This window comes from Vicugna pacos, chromosome 33 (genome assembly GCF_048564905.1).
Source record: "Vicugna pacos chromosome 33, VicPac4, whole genome shotgun sequence".
NCBI classification, from domain to species: domain Eukaryota; kingdom Metazoa; phylum Chordata; class Mammalia; order Artiodactyla; family Camelidae; genus Vicugna; species Vicugna pacos.
This window is the reverse complement of record NC_133019.1, coordinates 9,797,900-9,820,268: the sequence shown is the minus strand read 5'-3', so window position 1 is coordinate 9,820,268 and position 22,369 is coordinate 9,797,900. Positions and strand designations below refer to the sequence as shown.

General features: G+C 50.7%; 1 protein-coding gene across 2 annotated transcripts in view; it reads left to right on the top strand.

Moving 5' to 3' along the window:
• GRIK4 (glutamate ionotropic receptor kainate type subunit 4) overlaps positions 1-22,369 on the top strand; it is a 388,102-nt gene that overhangs the window by 161,744 nt on the left and 203,989 nt on the right. Inside the window, exon 1 of one of the 2 annotated variants that reach the window (XM_072953874.1) lies at positions 21,339-21,616. The exons of the other annotated variant lie outside the window; for it this stretch is intronic. The gene's annotated coding sequence lies outside the window, so the exon portion shown is untranslated. Of the gene's footprint in view, positions 1-21,338; positions 21,617-22,369 lie in introns of those variants that run through there. 2 annotated transcript variants of the gene reach the window in all.

The window sequence follows — 22,369 nt, the reverse complement described above, 5'->3', positions numbered from 1 at the left end:
TTAAATGTTAATGATTTATCTTATTTTAAAATCTGTGTGCCCAGAGGCCTCTTTGCCAGAGGCCCAGTGAGTAAGGAAACTGGGGGAAATAAACTGGGAGCCTTCAGCAGATTCCATGACTGCCATTCCCTGGAGGGCAGCATTGAACCTGAGCCTCCAGCCTCCAGCCATGGCCAGGATGCTCCCAGGGGTAAGCGGGGCCAAGCCAGCCGCTGCAGGGCTGGGCTCCCTGATTCTGGCCCCGGAATGGGCCCCGCTGAGCTGCAGGAGGCAGTGAGCTCCAAGTCAGTCTCTCTGACGAATACTGCACCAGCACCTGTCCTGTCAGGGGGCGTGCCTTCCTGGAGAGACATTGAATATTAATAGCAGCAAAAGCAGCCGTAGAGGCAGAGAGGGTAAGCAAAAGTGAGTTACAAGCTGTTCATTTTAAGGGCAACCATGTTAACCCCTGAGAGGAGAGTGAGCATTTCCAGCGCAGGGAAAAGGCATTTAACTTCTTGGGTCTTAACATTCCCAATGGGCTGGCCAAGCTGGTGTGAATATTCTGCCCTTTGTCTGCTGAAACGTCCTGGGACCCCCCGCCCCCCCCCCCCCCCCCCGCCAGCTGTCTCTCCCACAGCCCAAGCTGTGCAGGTAGAAGGAGTGAGCGCTTCCTGGTGTGACTCGTGCCTCTGGGCCTGGGCGAGGGGTGCTGTGGACTGGGTTTAGAACACTGCTGAGTCACGCCCTGGAATGGGGCCTGTTTCTGCGCACGGGCCTCCCTCAGGACCGCCCGAGTGCAGGGGGGACAGGCCCTTCCAGAACCCCAGAGCAGAAGCTGGCAGCAGAGGGCCTCAGTCTCTAGCCATCTGGCAAAGATGTATCAAACAGATCGATCCTTACTGTTTTTCAGGAAAGAACTTCCCAAAGTGTCCATTGCCGAAATGGGAAGATGCGGCTGAGACACCTGGACGCTATGGGGGACCTCCTGGGGTCAGAGTGGGAAGGGGCTTCCTCCGCTGAGCCTGAGGCCAGGGCAGAAAAGCCTCAAAGCTGACATGCAGCCCAGAGGCGATAGAAGGTGGGTTCTGTGAGGAGGGGAGGCCTGGAGGTCCCAGCAGGGGAACCTCCCCATTCTGCAGTCTGTGAGTGCTTCATTTAGAACCCAGTTCGTTCGTGCATTCGTGCACTCAGGGCCGTCAGTGCCGTACCTGCGGGGGCCCCAGCCACAGTGCTGAGCAGACCCGACAAGGTCTCTGCCTTCAGCCTGCATGCAGCAGAGAGGTCAGACAGGTAACCAAGCAATGACTGTAAAGGAGGGTAAGTGCTCTGATACCAAAAGCACGGGATGCTGAGGGAGCCGGGGTGCAGGTGTGCCCTGCCGGCTCGTGGGGGTGATGGAAGGCTCAGCAGAGATGATGGAGAAGCCGAGTCCTGACGTCCAGCCAGGTGGTCTGCTGGGCTGGGCGTGGGGCAGAGGTGGGCAGAAGTGGCAGAAAAGGAGACCAGAGAGGCAGGACTTAGGAGAGGAAAAGGAGGCAGGCCTGCTGGTCTCCCGAAGCAGCTCAGCCAAAGCGTTTGTGACTGTTTTCTGCTCAATCAGAAAAATCTCCAATTCAGTCGTTTCTGTGCTTTGCAGAAGCAATTATCAGCCGAGGCCACGGACTCTGCTGGTTTTGTTTTCTCCTCAATTCTGCCCCTGCGTCCTGCCCAGGACAGTTTGCATGCTGCCTCTTCAGGTGGCAGTCCTGGCTGTTGGTCACGTTTCCCTGATGTCGAGTCCAGATCTGAGCCTCGCTCCCTCCTTCTGCTGGCCCTGCGTGGGCCGCCGTGGGCCTGGCGAAATACGGCCCTAGTTCTTCTTGATGGCCTTGTACATGCCTGAAGCCTGCAACACGTCCCTTCCAGACCTCTTCCCCGGGATCAATGCTCCCTGCCCCGTCAGCCACTTCTCACATGATTTAGTGTCTATTTGTGTCACTAGCCCAGACCCTCTCCTTTCCTAGTTTGTCACTGTCCTTCTGAAAGTGGTGACCAAAATGGTCACAGTGCTTGGTGTTAGTCTGGCTCGAGCAGGGGTCAGAGGGAAAGGTCTCCTCCTTTGTCCCAGACACTCTGCTATCATTAACAGCCCAGGATTACACTTTTTTTTTCTTTTAACAAGCGGCAGTTTGTCACAACTGGCTCATGTCTAGCTTGGGGTTCAAAAACGAATGAATAAACAAGGCCATGTCTTTTTCCTTTAATAAATGTTCCAGGCCAGATGTGCCCCTCTTGATACGTCTGCTATTGATTTCTTGAATCCAAATGTAATACTTTGTATTTTCCATCCAGGATTTCATTGTGTAAGTCTCCCTCAGTATTCTATTCTGCCAGTCATTTTGACTTTGGCTTCTGTCACCTGACATGCCCAGTGCGCGCCCTCCCCATTCTATGGCGCCTGCAGATTTGATCAGTGTGCTCTGTGTGTTGTCATCCCTGACACCTGCAAGCCCCCAGACCCTGGCTGCTAACTCCATATGGGAGCAGGAAGAAGGCCGAGTGGGCCCCCTTGCATCACTGCCATTGGCCTGTTCAATCACTGTCATGTTGTAATTGGCAAAAGTGAAACAGCAGCGTGTTCTGTGCTGCGAGGCCTTTCCTGGGCAAGGTTTAATTGCCATGGGATTTATGACCGTCTCTGTAGGAGGTAATAGATGTGTCTTTTTCATCCTCTCTGGCTACTGATGATTTCTAAGGGATGAGGGAAGACAGGTGGGTCTGGAGCTGGGAACTCTGCAAGGTGGAGCGGTGGCTACCAGTGACTGGGTGAGTGGCAGCTGCGAAGGTGCCCTAAGTGATGTCGGATGTGCATATTCACAGGTCCCCGCATGAGGGCGGTACCTTTCTGGCCTTATCTCTTCACAGCAGCCTTGGCAGATAGGGAAAGGAGGGCCCAATTCTCCACTTTACAGAGGGGGACGTTGAGTTGAGAGTGGATTTGCTGCTGATTCAAGGTCCCACCGAAAGTCATGGTTAGACCTGGGCTGGAGTCCGGGTCTTGTGGGCTCTGCTCTTCCTACCACCCAGCACGCTGCTCCTCCAGCATCATTCACAGGACTTTGTCTCTGCTCGTCACTCAGCCTCCCCGACCATTATTTGTGAGATAACGTGTGTGGCGGCGTGTTGTAAATGGGAGGCTTGCGGAATTGTGCGTAATTTCTGCTGTTATGACAGGACTTGCTGTGTGAGACGCCGTGCTGGGCCCCGTGCGGGATGCAGAGTGTGTGATGCGCTCTCCTGGCTTTTCGGTAGGAGTGATGTTTAGTAATGTCGGGAACTCACCCAGCTGGTGGAGGCTCATCTTGACTTATAATCCACAACTCGGGGTTGGGGGTGTTGGAGAAAGGAAAATGCTAGCTCCCTGTGTCTGTTATGACCCACAGTGAAGGTAAGGGACGTTTAGACAAGACCAACCCCTTCCTCTCTCCCTTCCTCCCCTCCCTCCTTCTCTCCCCTTCTCCTCCCTCCCTCCATTCATTTATCCTCCGATTTATTTTTCTATCAGTATTCATTTATTGAGCATCTCTTGTGTGCCAGGCACTGCTCCAGGTGCTGTGGATACAGTGGTGAATAGGTAGGTGCAGTTTCTGGCCTCTTGGAACTTAGAATCTAGTGGAGGATACAAGAGGACTAAATGCTTATTTAGAAGTGTCAAATACATCCTCAAAGAGGAAATATTATGTGCTGCAGTTCATTTAGCAGGGACTTGTGACCTGATCTGGACATTAGGGAAGGCTTGCTGGAGGAAATCATGATATAAACTGAGACCTGAAGTTTCATAACAGGTAGGAGTTAGCCCAGGTGAGGAGAACATGGAAGGGGGGCGGGTGTAGTTACATGAAGCTGCACGTTCAAAGGCCCAGGGCAAGAGAGCACATGATGTTTTTATGAAATGTAAGGAGAGAGGGAAGTGGGAAGAGATGAGTCTATAAAGTAGGCAGGGGCCAGATCATAAAGGGCCTTAGCAGTCCTGTTGAGGAGGGTTGGACTTTTAGCCTAGTACAGAGGGACGCTACTGAAGACTTTTAAGCAGGGAGGAACATGAGCAGATTTCTATTTTACAGAGATTTCTCCACTGCAGTGAAGAGAGTGAATTAGAGGTGTTTTGTTTAGGTCCTGCTGATTCTGAAATATCTCTGGGCTTCCCAGTGGAGCTGTGTGTCCTGTAGGTAACTCGGTGTGTGGGTCTAGAGCTCAGAAGAGCAGTGCAGGCTGGAAATAGGAATTTGCTATGTCTCCGCTAGCACTTGGACACGAATGCTAGTCCTGGCCAGGTGCCAGGAGTCAGCTTATCACACCGTGAGTGAAGCCATGGTCCTGGATGCTCTGCCGGGAGGGAGGGGGGCCTAGCACAGAATCCTGAGCACCAACCCATGAGGGCAAGCAGATAATCCAAGAAAGATGCCCGTTTTGGAGTCGCAGTGGAATCCAATGAAAGCTGAGAGTCTTCTTTCAAAAAACCAAAGAGATGGAAACCTTATGAACCCCCCAGAGGCTGATCAGTGAATTCAGATGCAGAACCGCTGCCTGAGCACCTGCCTAGAGGGGGAGCAGGTCTCCACCCCTCCATTGCCCATTCATCTGAGGCTGCTCTCCCTTGCTCTCCTCCTCTCCCTTCCTGTTTCCTTTTCTAGACATTTGTTTTCCCCACCAGTGACTCCCCACTCAGGTATGGAGAATGACATTTGCCGAGGGCTCAGGGATTCTCAAGTCCCGGTGTCTCCAAACCACCAGAAAGGAATCATCACACTTTTACAGCATCCTCTCCCACCAGGCTCCATGTCCACCTGACTGGCCCCCTTTCATGGGGCCAGTGGGCCCGGGGCAGAGAGTCCCACTTGGAGGTGCAGCTGGGGAGACTGAAGCAGAAAATAGGACGCAGCCTCCCCTGGGTTCCCACTTTAATTTAATGCAAATGTATTTAACATGTCTTCCTGAGCCTCTTCCTTGTGCGGATTCCAGGTGGGGGAAATGACCCAAGCAAAGGCACAGAGGCAGGACTGTCCTGAGCAGGGAAAGGGCTTTGGGGTCAGTTAAGAGCTGGGTGTGTGGAACATCACCATGTGGGGAATGAGGCTTCAGGGCGAGCGGGAGCCAGACGGTGGTGGTCCTAAAAGCAAGGAAGGTGAGGAGTTTGGACTATTTCTGTAGGAGTTGGGGCTGGCAACGATTTCTGAGATGAGAGTGAACATATCAGAGCTGAAATAAAGAACCAGAGCTTGAGTTGCAGAAGCCCCAACCTGGATTTGTACAATTATAGAACTCATTAATTTACCCAACATGAATCGAGTGCCTGCTATTTGCAGGCTCAGAACTTGAACCGAGAGATGCGAAGATAAGATGCAGTCCCTGCCTTCAGAGAGTTGGCAGCCTGGCTGGGGAAACAGAAACACAGTGTGATAAGTAGATGGGAGGAAGCAAAGCCCTAGGCACCCCCGCTCCAGCCCCTCTCCCACCCTGCGCAGGAGCCCTTCCAACAGTGAGAGGAGGAATAGGACTTCTCTCCAGGAGGCTGCTGGGAGAGAACGCCTTCCCGAGCAGCCGCTGCTCTGACCAGAGCTAATGATGGATTCACAAGGCAGGGTGGTTCTGCTGCAAGATAGTCCCCTGAACTTCATTTAGCAGATCAGGGCCCTGGACAAAACCCTATTTGCACAGCCCTGGGCTGAGCTTTTAGCTTGGAGGTTTAGAGAGGGATGGAGAGGGAGTAGGATTCAAATCCTCTAAATATTTGCTGTGGGGACCTCTCCATCCCCAAGAGAGATGCCGAGGAAGCAGCTCTTCAGCACTCAGAGGCACAGTTTTGGGTCCAGCCAGGAGACTTCCCCCTGATGACCAAATTACCTTTAAATAGAGGCCAAAGGCCATGTGTCCATCGCACACCTGGTCACCTTAATATGAGCCAGGGGCTGGGGTCGCCTGCATGGGCTAATGCAAACGTAACTGGAGAATGAGAAATAGGAAGTGACTGCAAACACACGGGTGGTGGGCAACGCTGCAGGAACAGATGCTTCCAGAAAGGCCCCCATTTGGAAAGGTTTGCACTGTTACCAGGGCAGAGACCGGGTTGCGCTTGGGTTTCTTCCTTCCTTCTGTCTGCTGAGCCTGCTCACAGGGGCGGCAGGCGTGCCAAGGACCTGGTGATGGTGATACAGTGGAGAAAGACAGGGCCCACTGCTCTCTTTGCCATCACCCCCCTCACCTCCTAACCTGTTTAGAAAGACAATGCAGGGCCAGGAAATCTGAACCCCAAAAGCCAAAAAACTGGGTTCCAGAGTTGACATGTGACTATGGCTGTATCAGCTGACGTCTTTGGTCCTCCTTTTCTTACTTATAAGAAGGAAAATAGGAATCTTCCTGCTTCCTGTCTCAACAGGATGATATGGGGAGGCTGAGTGAGGTAGTAAAAGAGAGAGTGCGCCCATGAGGAGCATCCTCTGGGTGCGGGGGGGGTGGGGTTCCTATCCAGGGAAGCCCAGCCCAGGTGCAGTGTTCTAGACGGGCTTATGGACAGGAGCGAGCAACGAAGTTGAGGTTCGGGCTCCACCCTTCCTGGGGCCCAGCAGCTGAGCATTGCACGTAGTCCTGGGGCAGAAAATCACCAAGGCTGTTCCCCCTCCTGCTCCAGTCCCACCTCTGCCCTCTGAACTGAGCAGTCACCTCTGCAAGGGGGCTTGAGGAAAGTCCAAGCAGAATGAAGTCAGTGTGGCTTTTTTCCCCTTAAGTGTCGGTCTAGACACACCTGGTTCCTGGAAAGGAAAGTCATATGTCATCTGCTTGCTGCTGTAGGTGCTGAGAAGCCTGGCATCCTCCTCCTGCCATTTCCCCTCTAGTCTGATGCCTCTCTCGCCTTCCCCTCACCAAGAATAAAGACCTGGCAGTCCTGTGACTGTCACGAGTTCCTAAGGAATCCGGCTCACACCAGATGTGCATATGCCCCCGACCCCCGCGTCTGTAAGTCAGTTGGAGACCTCCCAGCCACCTTCTCCTCTCCCAGTCTTTACCCAGGCATTCTAGAAACAGCAGGAAAACCTCCAGCTCCCAGCAGGCTGAGGAGTGATGTGACCAAGTCTCTAAGTTGCTAAAGCTTCCACATTCAGGAGAGGATGCCTGCCGGTTTCCACTTTCCCTGAGGACAGAGTGAGGAGGGATAGGTGCAGGCAGCGCGAGCTGGCTTTAGGCGAGGGTCGAGAAAGGGCGCAGTGCCGCTGCGGAAAATGATTTTCTGGGCTCCTGCTCCTCCTGCTTGTCTCCAGGATTCTGAGCCGGGGACGCTTCACTTCCAGCTGTAAGTACAGCCTTGCCCCCGCATGGGATTAGTCTTGTCCCCCTAGACGGAAGGCAGGAGGGAGAGTCTCGCACACTGAGCACTGTATGCCGAAGCCGCAGCTGAGCAGGGAGCCTTCATCCTCACCTCGCTGGACAGATGGGCATCCAGGGCTGTGGTCTGCTGCCTCGGGAGGGTCAGCCCCGCTGCCGTTGCTTCCCTCCCAGCCCAGGAGCTGCCAGCACCCACCTTGGTCCTACCTTGACTTTGCCTTTGTGCCTGGACCCTCCTCCTCTCTGTTTTCTGCCTGTTGTCCAAGCTAGCTACTTAGACCTTTTCCCCAACCCCTTCTCCATCATTCTGCCTTGTTTTAGTTCCACACTGACTCCAATCTGAACAGTTTCACGACTGACTGAGCCCCAGTTTTAATAAGAGTTGTTAATCACGGGGATGATCTGTGGGGAAAGAAGTTGGCCTCTCCAACTCCTTATAGAATCGTGTGATGCTTAAAGAATTGAAACAATAGGTTTTTGCAATATAGGAAGACTATAGCAACTTCTGTGCACACACGTAAAACAGAATTTCCTGTAACCTGTGTGGCTGAAGTAGAGGTGGAGTGGGGGTCGACCAGATGGCCTCCTCCCAGAGACAGCCTAGAAGAAGGTGAAGGTTTTAAAGTCAGATCTAGATTTAAACCCCAGTTCTGACACTCACTGCCTGTGTGACCTTGGGCAAGCTACCTGACCCGCTGCATCTTGAGTGCTGTCTCATTTGGTGAAGTCAGCCTGATGATGATGCTCGCTTTTGGTTGTGAAGATGAGCTTGACTTAGGGTAGTGAAGTCAGTCTGCTAGGCTGGCTTCTTTTCCTTCTGGCCTCAGGAGCCCCGAGTTATCTGGAGACACCCCTTCTCATACTGAAAAGGTATTTTATTCCAGATTCAGATTTATCTGAAATGAGTTAGGTAAGCATCTCTCCCACCTAACATTCAAAACTGGAATTTACAAAACAGACAATGAAGGCAGATTTAGTACACAGAAGGAGTCTTCCTTTTTCTGTAATGATATTTTCTAGGGTTCTTCTACTAACGGAGCATTTTTGGTCCATGTTTGATGCTATTACCTATTTGACAGAGAAGCTAAGAAGAGAGGCTGAAAGCTGAAGGCTTAAGTATTAGGAACCGTTGGGAACCTGTGTTTCCTAAAGATCAGTTAGAGAAAAGGATGAGGTGGATCAGAAAAGTCAGATTTGGAGAAACTAGGATTTGATTTATAAAAATTCACATTGTTTTGGAAACAACTTTTGCATAAAGCAAAGTCCCCTGAATTGTGGAGCACTACACCACCTTGTACCTAGAATGCAGAGCGTGTTGTGCGTGCGTGTGTGTGTACACGCACGTGTGTGTGTGTGGAGAGAGAGGGAGAGGAAGGGAGAGAGACGGGGAGGAAGGAGAGGGTGAAATTGAGAAGCAAGGGCTCCTATTGGCATGGTCATTAAAACTACTGCTGCCAGTCACGGTCACAGCATACTAAGGTCTGCCCAGGCAAGACTGGTCATGAAATCGATGAACACTGCATTTTGTGTTTGACTCTGGTTTATTGTAGACTGTTTTCTCCAGACATCCTCTGATGTGTCTGTGGCTGTGAGCAAAGGAATATAGATTTTCCCACCACGTTCCAGGTCTCAAAGCTGCGTCCCCTGTGGTCCTACACCTATGGGAGGGGTGGGAAGAAGCTGTCTGGGATGGGGCCCCTAGATCCCAGGCCTGGGCAGTATGGGAGGTGGGAGCTGAGGGTGTCGATGTGTGTCCTGCTTTGGTCAGGACAGCGCGGAACTGGGAAGAAAATAAGCTTTCAGGTGGGCGATGGTGGTTCACCGCCATGGGTGGATGGAGAAGAGGCTGAGGAGATTGTGGAGGGCGAGGAGGTGCTGATACCAGGAGAAGCAGTTGGGATGTTATATTTAGTCTATGAGGGTGTAGGCCGGGGAGGGGCAGGGAGGGAGGTTGGCTGAAGATCTGAATTATTTACGTTCAAAGAAGTCTGATGTGGTGGTGGCGTGTGGTCTGGGTTGAAGGGGGAGTTGTTGCAACTGAGAAGATGAATTAAGAGCCTGTTGCTCTGTTTCAGCGTGTGATAGAAAGGACAGAGGAGTAGTGGGTGATGATGGAAAGGAAAAGGAAGGGAGAAGAATGGGGTGGGGAACAGAGAGAGATTGGTGCAGAGTTAAGGATGACCCTAGGTTGTGAGCGGTGGATGAGTTTATTTGTTCACCCAGTCATTCCTTCAGTCTTTCCAGCGGTAGTTATCCAGCAGCACAGGCCTTGTGCTGCGCACTGGAGGGAGGCCGTGGCTCCAGCTTTCCTGAGTTGACTTTCTCATGGAAGGTTTATAGCCACAAAAATGGACAATTCCAAAAGCTGGGGAGCACATAGGAGGGGCACCGGTTGGGGGCTTGGGGAAGTGGCTCAGAAAGACTTTCTGGAAAAAAAAAAAAGTGGAACAGACGACCTCTAAACCGGTCAGCAAAGCCAAATGCTATATAGTAAGGCCAAGAGGGAAAACGGACCTGGATGAGATCACCTGCTTGGCAATAACACATGGTTGATGACCTGCGAGAGAGCAGCTGGGGAGGGACTAAAGCTGTGTCAAAGGCAGGGTGTTAAAATACAGAGCATCAGTGGGAAATTCGAGATCTGGTGAGGTCGACAGATCAGGATGACCGCTATTGAAAGGACAGTGTGTTCTTCACTGTTCCCGTGGGGAGGGGGCCACATCGAGAAGCAGTGGGGTTGGTCCAGGCAGAGGGAGTGAGGGGAGATGTGGGCAAGAGCCTTTGTTGTGGTTTCTGCTGGAAGGAACGTGTGAGACAGGGTGAGTAGGCTCAGGATTGGCTAGTTTGAATAATCTCAGTAGGTTCTGGGAGGAATTAGGACCAAAAACTGGTGGTCCTGTGAGCATCCAGTAAAAGGGAAGGTTGGGGTGTGGGCTCTGGGTTGGTTGCTTTGTTTTTAAAAAGTGCCCTTGTGGACCCATTGTTTAGTATCCCTAGGAACTGGCTAACTCTGGGAGGGGCGGTCCCTCCAGCATCAGCAAGGCCCTAGATGTCAAAGCGTCAGAGGCCAGAAGATGAAAGACAGTTAATGCAGGCAGTTAAGGGAATAATCATATATAACATTTATTGAACAGTAATGATGTCAGGTACTCTTCTTAGTAATTTACATGGTTAAGCCCAAGTCTGGCCCCTTTAGGAATTAAGTACTACTAGTCTGCAGATGAGGAAACAGAAGTTCAGAGACGTTAAGTCACTGGAGCTAAGTCACACAGCTGGTACTGGGACTGGAGGCCAGCTGCTAGGCTGCGAGTCCCAGTCACTACACTGTGTTGCCCCCTTAGCAGGTGTGGAGCAAGGCACAGCGGAGGCTGTAGAACCCCCATTCAGCCGTGGCCTTTTTAATTCAAGTTGAGAATTTCCTGCACTCCATGTACATTTTTCTTTCTAAAACTCTTCATTGGCTCCTTCTGCTTCCACCATGATGGAGGTAACGGCATTTTGCAGTAGGATTAACTGAGGATCAGAAAGATTTTGAGGCTTTTCCAAAGAGACATCTTGATTCCGACGGGGAGTCAGACTCCCAGCTGCGGCTGTTCTGAAAGGGAACTGGCATCTCCGTCTCTGGGCAGCACAAGCAGGCTTCCCCGGACGCGGCTTCCTTCATTTGCATGCGCACAAAGTGTCTCCAGGTTTTCAAGGAATCTCTTGCAAGCCTGTGTACTGTTCTGTCTATAAAGAAGGGGCAAAGAACAGTCTGTGCTGAAGCCTTTGGAGCACTGAGTGAATCCAAATGAGATTTGCTCGGTAATTATGTTTTCCTTAACGAAGTTTAAAGGAGGCGGTAACTAACAGGGCTTTATTCAGACACCAGCCATTACTCATCAGTAAATGGTGCTTCAACGGCAGAATCATAAACAAAAGATTTTGAAGGGTTTGAATTCCAAAGGCCGCTGTGAGCCGGAGAGGGAGGAGGGAACTACTGAGGCCGGGGTTTGTGCATCGAATTCTGATAACTGGCCTTCCCTCCTCTGTCTGGGTGGCTAAGGCTCCAGTGGGAACAGGCTTCAGTTACTATCAACTCTTCTTAAAGGGGCTTCCCTGGGGGGCTGGGGCTCCGCCCTCAGCCTGGGAAGACCCTTTGGAGGTCTGGGGTGCAAAGTGTCTTCCTGTACCCCTTACGGGTGCTTAGACAGAGAGACATCAGGAAGGACGGCGCCTTAGGTGTGCAGTGAATGGGGCAGCAGAGTAAGAAGGGGGAAAAAGCCCGTGGGAACCCCTCTGCTGCTGGTCGTTAGAAAGAGGGTCTTGTCAAAGTCGGGATGGTTTGCAGCCAGATGGCCTTGAATTCTGATTTGTCACGGAGTTGTATGGCCCAGAGTCAACACCTTCTGAATTCCTGACCCGCCTGCAGTGGGCACCTCCCTCCAGTGTCCACTCTCAGTGATTCCCACCTACCTCTCTGCCGGACCACATTCCCAGCCCCTGTCCTTGCACCGACGCTGGGCAAGAGGGGACAGCTAATGCGTCTCCCCGTGAGAAGTTTCCCAGTTCTCAGCACAGCTAGGGTATAAGGAGTATGGCCAGGACCTAGAAGCCCGCCGTTAACCAGCAGTTCACCTGCTCCGTGGCCCGAGGCAAGTTGCTGAATCAAAGAGGGTCCGGACCAAAGAGTGGGAAACTGAGGAGAGCAGTTACTTGTCCCGGGTCATACAGATGTACCCAAGTGGTAAATCTCGGGCTTTGGAAATAGACCTTCAAGCTAAGTGTTGGTTTTTCCCACAGAAAGTCCTGAATAAAGTTTTTGCTTATTTCCAGAACTGGGTCAGTAAGTCTCGCCCAGCTTTCCTCACAAGGGACAGGACATCTATAAGTGCTTTATACACTGTGATGCTGTGTGCCAGTGGTTCTCAGTGGGAGACACCTGTTCTTTAAAATACTTGAAAAATTTGAGGTGTAATAACATAGAGTAAAATGCACTTTTTATAGTGTACAATTCTGTGAGTTTTGACAAACACATACGAGCATGTAACCACCACCTCCATCAGGACATAGGACAGTTGAATGGCCCCCTGAAAACTCCCTTGTGTCATTTTGTGGCTAGCCCCCCTCCCTCCCCCAGCTCCTGGCAAACACTGATCTGTTTTCTCGCCCTATTTTTGCCTTTTCCAGGGGATCGTGTAGGTGGAATGGTACCATGCCCCAGACTGAGTGTGTTACCTCCAGAGTTCTTTGTTGAAATCTGATCTTCCATGTGAGGATGGTGTTTGGAGGTGCGGCCTTTGGGAGTGGTTAGGTCATGAGGGTGGAGCCCTCATGAACGGGATTAGTGCCTTTATAAGGGAGGCCCCAGAGAGCTCCCTCGCCCCTTCCACCATGTGAGGACACAGAAGACAGCTGTCTATGAACCAGGAGGTGCTCTCTCACTGGACGCCGAATCTGCTGGTTCCTTGATCTTGGATTTCTCAGTCTCCAGGAGCAAGGAACAAGTTTCTGTTGTTTAAAAGCTACCTAGCCGGTAGCGTTCCAAGACGTGCAGTGTGTAGCCATGTCAGTCTCGCTTTTTCCACTCAGTAGAGTGCATCTGAGAGTCATCCAGATTGTTGCCAGAGTCAGAAGTGTGTTCCATTTTATTACTAAGTAGTTTTCCATTGTGTGGCTGGGCCACAGTGTATCTACTCCTTCAGCAGCTGAATGATGTTTGGGTTGTTTCCAGTTTTGGGAGACCACGAGCAAGGCTGCTATTTTGCGATACCTTAAACCGAGGGGGCATTTGTAAATGTGTTAGGTCAGCTCTGGTTTTCACAACGGTTGAGCGGTGAGCACTACTGGTGTTTACTAGGCAGGTGCTCTTCAAGGTTCTGGAGAATCCAACACAATGAAGACATAGAAGGACTTTTAGTAATTCTACTGAACGTTTATGTAAGGCATACACTTACATATTCTGCATTTACAGATACATTGTATGTATTTGTAAACACAGGTTATTTTTATAAAGATTTAGTATGCATTGAATTTTCCCATGAATACAACTACCAAGCAAATCGTGAAGACTCTACCTTGTTTTGTTCTGAATTTTCCCAAAAGTTGTTCAACATTTTGGAAAATCACATCACCCTCATCACTCTTGCCAACTCACCTTGTGGTGGTTGAGTTGCCAACACAACACTCTTGTATTAGTTTGACTTTATAGTTGCTGTGTTCATGGTGGTGTTACATAAAGGCGCAAACATCTGACTACTTCCTTCTGTCTTCTGGTTTAGTCATGCCCAAGCATTTGCATATGAAACACTTATTATTTTATTATAGATTACTTTCTTTTTATTACTCCTTTGTATTATAATTAGGAAATGAGGTGGATCTTTAAATAAACAATTAGATATGTAGTTAGAGATGAATTTTCATTTTGGAATAGAAAAGGAGTATTATAAAATATCAGTTACAGAAAGGGAGGATTGACCATAAGAGAGCTGAGACCCACTCCTCTTATAACAGTTCCGTGGTCAGGACACTTAGCCCAGCACTGTAGACAGAGCCATGTCCTGAGAGAAGGATATAGATTGGCACCTGGTAATTTTAGGAAAATGTTCATGTTCTGGAGCTTGCTGTGGCAGGGCTTGGTTTTTGTAACTATATCCAGAGGTATCTGGAAAAATAATTAGCTGATAAACATTTATTGAGCACCCGTGGTACCACTGTCCACAAGGAGAATTCTAGTGGCGGTGGCGGTGGTAGGAATGTATATACACAGACAATATTTATATATACAAATAAATGAAAAAGATACTTGCAGGCACTGGTAAGTGCTAAGAAGAAGGTAAAATAGTGAACAGCTTTACTTTGGGTATTAAGTAAGGGCTCTCTGAGTTCAGCCCTGAAGATGAGAAGGGGCATTGTTGCTAAGATCCAGTGGGAAAGTATTCCAACCACAGGGGAAGCAGGGTAAAGCCCCTGAGATAGCAGCATATGGGGATGCCTTGGGGGCAAAAAGAAGACCAGGGGTCTGGAATACAGAGAATAAAGTGAATCTAGGGGGAGAGAGAGTCAAAGAAGACAGATTTCTCCAAATGGTGCAGGTCTTAGAAGCCGTAGTTAGGGGTGGGCATGTCACTGTTTGCAGTGGGAAGCCCTTGCGTTTCCTTACACGCAGGAATGATGTAATCTGAGTTATGCTTTAGAAAGACCACTCTGGCTGCCCTGAGGGAGAGTGGAGGCAGAGAGACCAGGGGGCTGGTGCAGAAGTCCAGAAGAGAGGTGGCGGAGGCCTAGATCAGGGGTAAAGCACGGCAGTGGTAGCTAGCAACTGAATCAGAAATGTGTTTTGGAGGAAGTATGGCCAGGGCCTACGGACGTGGTTAATTTTGGGGTGTGAGGGAAAGAGACTGACTCCTAGGTTTTGGGCCTGAGCAACTGGGAGGGAAGTGGTACCATTTATTGATTACCCATGGGCTTCAGTCAACGCGGGGACTGGGGACTTCAGTCGAAGCTGTCGGAGTGTTGAGGGCGAGACCCAGCCCAGTGGGTGGGTTAAGGTGAGAATGGAGAGTGGGATGGAGATGGAGTAAAGACAGTGGTTCCAGGGGGGTCTTGAGTGATAACCAGAAAACCTTAAAGAGGGGTGCTGAGGGACGGGTCCGGAAAACCTTGAGCCATCTTCATGCCAGGCCGGAAGGGAACCCTCCCCAGTCCTCTTGGCACCAGCAGTCTGCTCTGAAGATGAGCGGCTCGGCCTGTTCTGGTGAAATCCATCCCCCTCCCCCTCGCCCCGGCCCACACCCTGCTCTGGCCAGCGCCGGATGCTAAGGAGACCAGGCAGCTGGTAGCTGGCTGCTGTTTCGCATGCGGGGCGAGCAGGACCTGAACGGTGGGAGGCACTGTGCTTGTGGGCGACAGCAGCCAACTGCAGAGAGGACGCTAGTCAGACCAAAGCATCATCAGCCAGGATTGCTCATCTCTGCCGCCCCTTGCTTTGGCAAAGCTGAGAGAACTAATTCTCCCCGCATCCTGTTCACACCTTCCCCCCAGCGCTCGGCCACAGCCAGGCCTTTCTCATCTCGGTGACACAGGAGGGCCGGACGTGGCTCAGGCCCGGGCTGTCAGAAACACAGCCCGCAGGGAGCCAGCTCAGACGCGTTGACACTGAGGAGCAGGGGAGCCCTTTGTTCATTCAAAAGATCAGAGCCGGAAAGTTGGAGCAGAGAAGCTTCAGCGCAGGCTCTGGGTGTCCTCCTCAGAGCAGCCTGGCCGTCTGAGAGGAGCTTTGGAGCGCTCCATCTACACCTGCCTGTCCCCCACCCCCGCCCTTCGTTTACTGAGGCTGTAAGACCCCGCCCTGTAGCCACCCACCTTGCTCAGGTGCAGAGGCGGCCCAGCAGGACAGCAGACTGGTGAAGGGCCAGACTTGGGCATCCTCCCCTACGTGGAGGTAGCGAGAGTGCCCTCGTGGAGTTTCTATGAGAATGAAATGGGTGCGTGCGCTCAGAGTGCTCAGAGCTGGGCTCGCCACACAGGTGGGGCCACTTTTAGCTCATCTGGCCCCTTCGGCTTCCTGTAGGTGTGTTTGCTTTCCTGTCTTCTCTGTCAGCGGTTTAAGATATTCCTGCCAGACCGAGCCTGGGCCGCCTCCCCGTCTTGTTCCACGTACTGCAAATCTGCACATGGGGGACTGTCGCTGCCCAGGGGGCTGTGAGATGCAAGGGACCCCAGGGATGATTTTGTAGATGAGAAAACTGAGGTCCACAGGGGACAAATCCTTTTCTACTGCTTCTAGAGTTTCTCTCCCATTCAGTTTTTCTCTGAGACAAAGTGTTAAGTCATCTCGTACATATATGTTGGAACCAAAATTCCACACTGCTTTGTGGGGCATTTTGGAGGATGAAACAGACGGTGGATCTCTCTCTGTTAATATCCCTCCTGTCCCCAGGTAACAATGCTTAGCATCAGTTATGCATATACGGTTCTTTTCTAGCATTTGTGATGCATTTACACTGCACTGGCCCAGTCACCCGCCAGTCTAATATCTGAGGGGCAGGCCTAAATGAAAGGTGTCTTTCGTAGCTATAAACACAGTCACATTAACAGGATCACACATGGACCAGCCCCAGGACCCGTGTCATAGGGCTGCGCTTCCGCCAGCTGACCTCACACGTGCCCCAGCCTTGTCCACCAGGACAGCCCATCTGGTGGCCAAAGCCTGCAGTTGGTAAATTACAGATGGCTGGTTTACATGACATGGGACAGCTTGGGATTTGGGCTTCGTGGACCATTGGCTGAACTTGTGTAGATCCAACCCAATATCTGGCATCATGCAGGTGTAGCTTGTACTTTCCTGCCCTTTCTGAGCCTACACGTACCCTCAGGGAATTTTAATAAAATGCCTGAGCCTGGCTAGACTCTAAAACCTACAATCTCTTTTACCTGAGCATAGCAGTGGATTGTAGTTAGGCCACTGGGAAAGTCATATGTGGTCCATGAAGCTGCTTTTGATTTGAAGCACGGACTCACCATGGCAGTGGCTCCGAGACCCTGCCTCCCCGCAACACACACGAGTGGCTGAGCCTCCGGCTGAAGTGAGGGTAGGGACTGGAGCATCCCCTCAGGGACGTCCTGACCCCACATCACCCACAGCTGCCCCGTGGTGGCCCTTGTCTCTGCTGGGACTCTGAGCATCTTAGCCTACCCAGAACTTGACCCATGCAAGTCCCAGCAGGGAGAGGGCAGGTGACCTGCCAGAGAAGCAGTCCAATATTGCCTGGTGACCTGGGATCACCACAGCCATCTTTGGGATCTGCCTGGGATCCTGGCCTCCCTGGATGGGTCCAGAGAGGACCATTCTCAGCCACTGTGTCCCTCTGGAGCTGGGTGACTGATGAAGGATGAGTTTCCCTCCTGCCGAGCAGTCAGTCCCCTTCCTCGTGAGGACCTCAGTGTATCTGTAAAGTGCAGTGCCCACCCCCCACCGCCCTTTTGGTCATGTGTTCTGCCAAATGCTTTGATTATGGACAGTCATGTCACCCTCACCTTTCCATGGAGACGGCACCTTCCATTGGTTTTATGTGAACTCGAAGTCCAGGACTGCCCTGAGGTGCCCAACCCTGTCCCATCCCCTATTTCTAGGACCCAGGGACCTAACTGTCTGGGGGAGATGGGGCCTTGAGACCACAGGTTGTGTGTGACGCACATGCCCAGTCACAGTCCCTGGGGCAGGTCTCTGGCAAGTGCTCCAGAGCCCCACTGCCCTGCCTGGTACACTTACCAGCAGTGAGCCTGTACCAGATGCAGGGGATCATTCAGAGCATCCGCATGTGTTAACTTATCTTCCTCTTACAGCTGAAGCATTGGGAGATTTAGAGAAGATGGGGAACTGGCCCCAGGTTCCACAGCTAAAACCAGCTGTGGACTCTTAGCCGTGGTGCCACCCTGCCTTTCTGCAAAGAATCACTGTGCAGATTTCCCTTCTAGGGGAACCTTCTGTTCCTGTGAATGCCATAGAGGGGGCCTTAACCTTTCAGGCCAGATAGAAAACTCCTGCTCCCATGGAACAGTGTACATGCCTGTGCTCACACATGCACGTGAGTACACATGAATACACGTGCACACACATGTCAACAGGCAGTCATTGCCTTGCTCTTCATTCATTTATTCATTGGTTCATTCAGACAGTCAGAACCCTTCGAGCCCCCCCAGCACTGTGGTGGATACTGGGACTTGAGAGAGGAGTAAGAAGCAGCCCCTGCCCTGGGGGAGTCTGCAGGATCAGAGGCGGTAGATCTGTAAATGTGCCACAGCCCAAGGGCAGGTGCAGCCATAGAAGTGTGTGTGAACCACTGGGGCGCACAGAGGAGCAAGTCTGATCTGGAAACCTGTAGATGGGATCTCATCTCAGGACTCAAGGAGAGGTCGGGAATAATAAAATCTAGGAATTAGCATAAGGAAAGCCTGGGCTGTAATCCGAGCTCCGCCAGTTCCTGTTGCAAAGATGCTGTGTCAGCGATCCCAGCAGGAAGGGCAGCCCAGGTGAGGTCTCAATCATATGATTGCCTAGCCCTGTGACCTTGAACGAGACAGCCAACCTTGAGCCTCAGTTGTCCCATTTACAAAACGGAGCAATCGGATCTGCCCTGACTGCCCTTAAAGCCTGTGGCAAGGACGAAACAACTGTGGATGAAAGTTCTTTAGCTGTGGTCTTCTCTCTGCACCGTGTGACTCGGTCCAGGGAGGCCAGCACAGGGGGTGTGCGAGGGGCAGCCCAGACCTCGGGTTACAGCGCAGAATGACAGGCTTGGTCCTTTAAGGAGCTCAGCAAGACTGAGAGAGACAGTGACAGGGACCGCATCGGGTCTGATACTCCCTGCTCCCCGATCTTTTCCCGTGAAATGACTGTAAAGCACTTTGCCGTGACAGAGCCTTTTATAAATACTTCCTAATAACAACAACCTACACAATTTCCAGGGGGACTGGGGCCGGCAGGGGTGTTAATGAGGTGGTGGGGTGCCTGTTGCAGCGGGGGTCCACCCAGCTCCGTGGAGATGGGAACGTGCCGGAAGCCGTGTGGGGCTCGGGCCTCCTCCTTCCCCCGGCTGGATGCGGGCACAGCTGGACCCATGACACCACCATCCCCGACTCAGTTCAGTCGGTTTAGCTTTTTTGTTGCTGATGAATTTCACTTGGGGGTTTTAATTACTGCTCCACAGTCAGGAAAATAATGCTGAAAGGCATGTTCCCTGGCTGGAAGAGGGAGAGCGGGGTGGAAAACAAAGATGAGTGTAACATTAGCCACATTTACCCTGTGCCCGGACCTGGGCAGAGCAGGCGGCAGCGTCATCGCAGCAACTGGCTAACCCACGGAGGATGAAGGTCTTTTCTCTGGGAAAGAGTTGATGAGAGAGGAGGAGGAGAGACGGGTGGAGGGAGTGGGGCAGTGCAGGGTAGGAGAGATGGCGTTTGTATAAAAGACTCCAAGGAGATTTATGTGGACGTGAGAGCTGGAAAAGGCAACTGTTCTAAGTGGAATATTAGTGGAATCCATTTTCCTGCCATCTCCTGCAGGAACCACTTTGGAAGTGCAGGGGGAAAAAAAAATCACTTTGCAATAATAACTGTTATTTATGTAAGAGAAGAGCATTGGATATATCAAAATGTAAGGTTTCGAGGTAATAACTGGACCCTCAGAATCATCATTATCCTTTTAAAAGGCAATCCCTGGGCTAGGAAATTGATAGAAAAAAATAGCCCAATCCTACCATGGTGGTAAATAAATTTGTGTTTCAGTTTTTTATTTGATTTCATTCTGAATCTGATGAGACTTAGTGACTAAAGGGAATTGAGTAGGGATGTAAATGGGTGTGACCTTCCCCAGAGAATGTTTGTTGATGTCCAGATAGGTCGGTTGGGGTGGGGGGAAGCCTCGAGCTTCCTTCCTCGTTACAGCTGCAGGGAAACAGTGTAGGCAGAGGAGCAATTCCTGCCAGAATCCGCTGGGCATCGTCTGGAAAGTTTACTCCCTGCTCCTGTATTTCTCTCTCTCCCACCTGCCAAGTTAACCACCATGGATGAACATGCCTCTGGATTCTTTTCTATTCACACTAAGTCTACGTATTTTTTTTCTTTAAAAAAATGGAGGATATACATGTATATATATGTAAATGTACTGTATTGTGATCGGCCTTTTTCACTATATTGTGAACAGCTTTCCATGTCAGTTTATATAAATCTACTTACTTCTTTTTAAAAGCAGAATGCTTTTCTCTTATGTGACTATCCATCATTTAAGTAACTGTTCCCCTTTTGATGGACATGTGGGTTGTTTCCATCCTTGTGCCAGAGGGGTCCTGGCGCGTTTGCAGCAGTGGTTCTGGAATGTAATCCCTCAAAGTGAAAAATTTGGATCAGAGGGTGTGAACATTTTGAATTAGAAACAGCTGAACACTACTGACCTTGAAAAATGAGATCTGACAACCTCTGTGCTGTAGGTCAGATGGATTCTCATGATGTCAGACAGGTGGGCAAAATTGTGAAAGATCTTTCTGGAAATTGGTGCTATTGCTTATTTAGGGGTCAGGACAAAGTCTGAGAAGGACATGGAACTGGTTTTGGAATACGGGCTGTTAAGCCTCATCCCCAGTGACAATGTCGGTGGTGTGATCTGGGAGGGTTTCAAGGGTAACAATAACCCCCTTTGTTATCTCGGCTGGTGATGATAGCAGCTACCACTGGGTGCTGATGGTGAGTGAGGCACTTGGGACTTGCTGCCCAAGACCAGCACTTGGATTCCAGCTCTGCCGCTGATGAGCTCAGGACCTGGGGGCAGTTTTTAGCTTCTTTCAAGTTGAAATGGAGACCATCACACACACCTCACAGAGCTGTAAGAAGGATTCATATTACAATTCTTGTCATATTGCTTTGTAAAGTAAAAGAGTTACTTAAATGTCAGTGTCTTTATTAATAAGGAATCTGAGATTTATTTCAAATTGACCGAAGTGCTCTCTCACTTTCCCCAGCCTCCATCACAGTGCTCAGAGTCCTAAAGAGCAAATGTGTGTTTTTTCCTCTTTGCTCTTTGACCTGGGTAAAGTTATTATACTTCTCTAAGCCAGAATTTACCCTTTGAAAATTTGAGACATATCAGTAGCATCTGAGAACATCCTAGGTACCTAGAACGTGGTACACCTAGGCAGAGGTGCTCTGCTGATTTTTAGAGTATGAGACAGATGGGTAAGTAGGTAGGACAGGAAGTTAGACAAGACAGGTGGGTAGATAGGTAGGTAGGACAGGTAGGTAGGTAGATGCTTAAGTCATAGGAACAAGATGAGAAGAGCAAACTGCTCCTTTTTCCAAACCCCTGCCCTGGCTGGGGTGGTGGTGGTGGTGGGGTGCTCTGTGCCCTCAGAGACCAAGGACACAGATCATGGAGTGCTGGCATTAGGAGCCAAGGAACTGTCCTAGATAGCAGATGGGAAAGAACTCACACTTACCTGAAAGGTGGAATAAAGTTTCTGTTTTTATTCAGCCACACTCTGGAGAAATCAAGAAGTATTCAGGAGTTGCAAGCGTCAGACGGAAAGGTCTCTGTCGTCATCAGGAAGCCCAGGTTCCTCAGAAGGGAGGCAGCCAGAGCGCGAGTGTTCTCCCCTTTCTTAGCACATCACTCAGTGGAATTTCAAACGCAGACCACTCTTGCATTAAGGCAGTGACTGTGTCTGAGGGCAGACGTTGGAGGAGGGGAACAGTTCAACAGAGTGGTTAACACTGTGGAGTCGGAATCCCTGCTCCACCCTTGGTAAGCTGTGTGATATTATGTAAATCACTTAACCTCTCTGAGCCAAGGTTTCCTCAGTTCTAAAACGGGCTGATAATACCTTCCTCAAAGACTTGCTGTGAGAATTAAATAAGGTAAAATGCCTGGAACAGAGTAAGCTCTCACCACGTGGCAGCTCTGGGGTGGCAGTATAGCATCCCTGAAGTAACGCTGTGCCCAAGTCAAACAACTAACTAACTAAGGTGTACAAGCTCAGGCCGTCCCAGTATCCGCACACTGCCTTGATGTACTAACAACCCCTAATGAGTGCCATGCTCATCAGTTACATAAACAAGCAATTAGTGGGCGGGCAGAAGGCACTTGCTCAGCACATCCTATTAATCTGCTGGTCGTTAGTTTACATTAGTTGGAAGCCGATTAACTACGCATCCCAACAGGCACTGGGCAGCCTCAGTTCTGAGTGAGCTCTGCACATTCCGGGCCTGTCTTGACTCGCCACAGGCTCCTCCCCTTCAGAAGATGTCTGGAAGGAGGCCAGGGAGTGATGGAAAAAGTCTCAAACCCCATAAAGGGATTACCTAGATGTAGAGTCAGGAGTGATAAGGTGGTTTGAGGCTCCTGAGAAACTCAGACAAATAACTAAGCTTTAGAAATTGCTTTAGGAATGTTCAGAACAATACGGGGCAGACAGTGGGAGGGGGTGAGAAGTCAGGCTGCCAGGATTCCCGGGTCCAGACACCATTCCTGCTTGTGATTATTTTGCTTAGTGGTTTA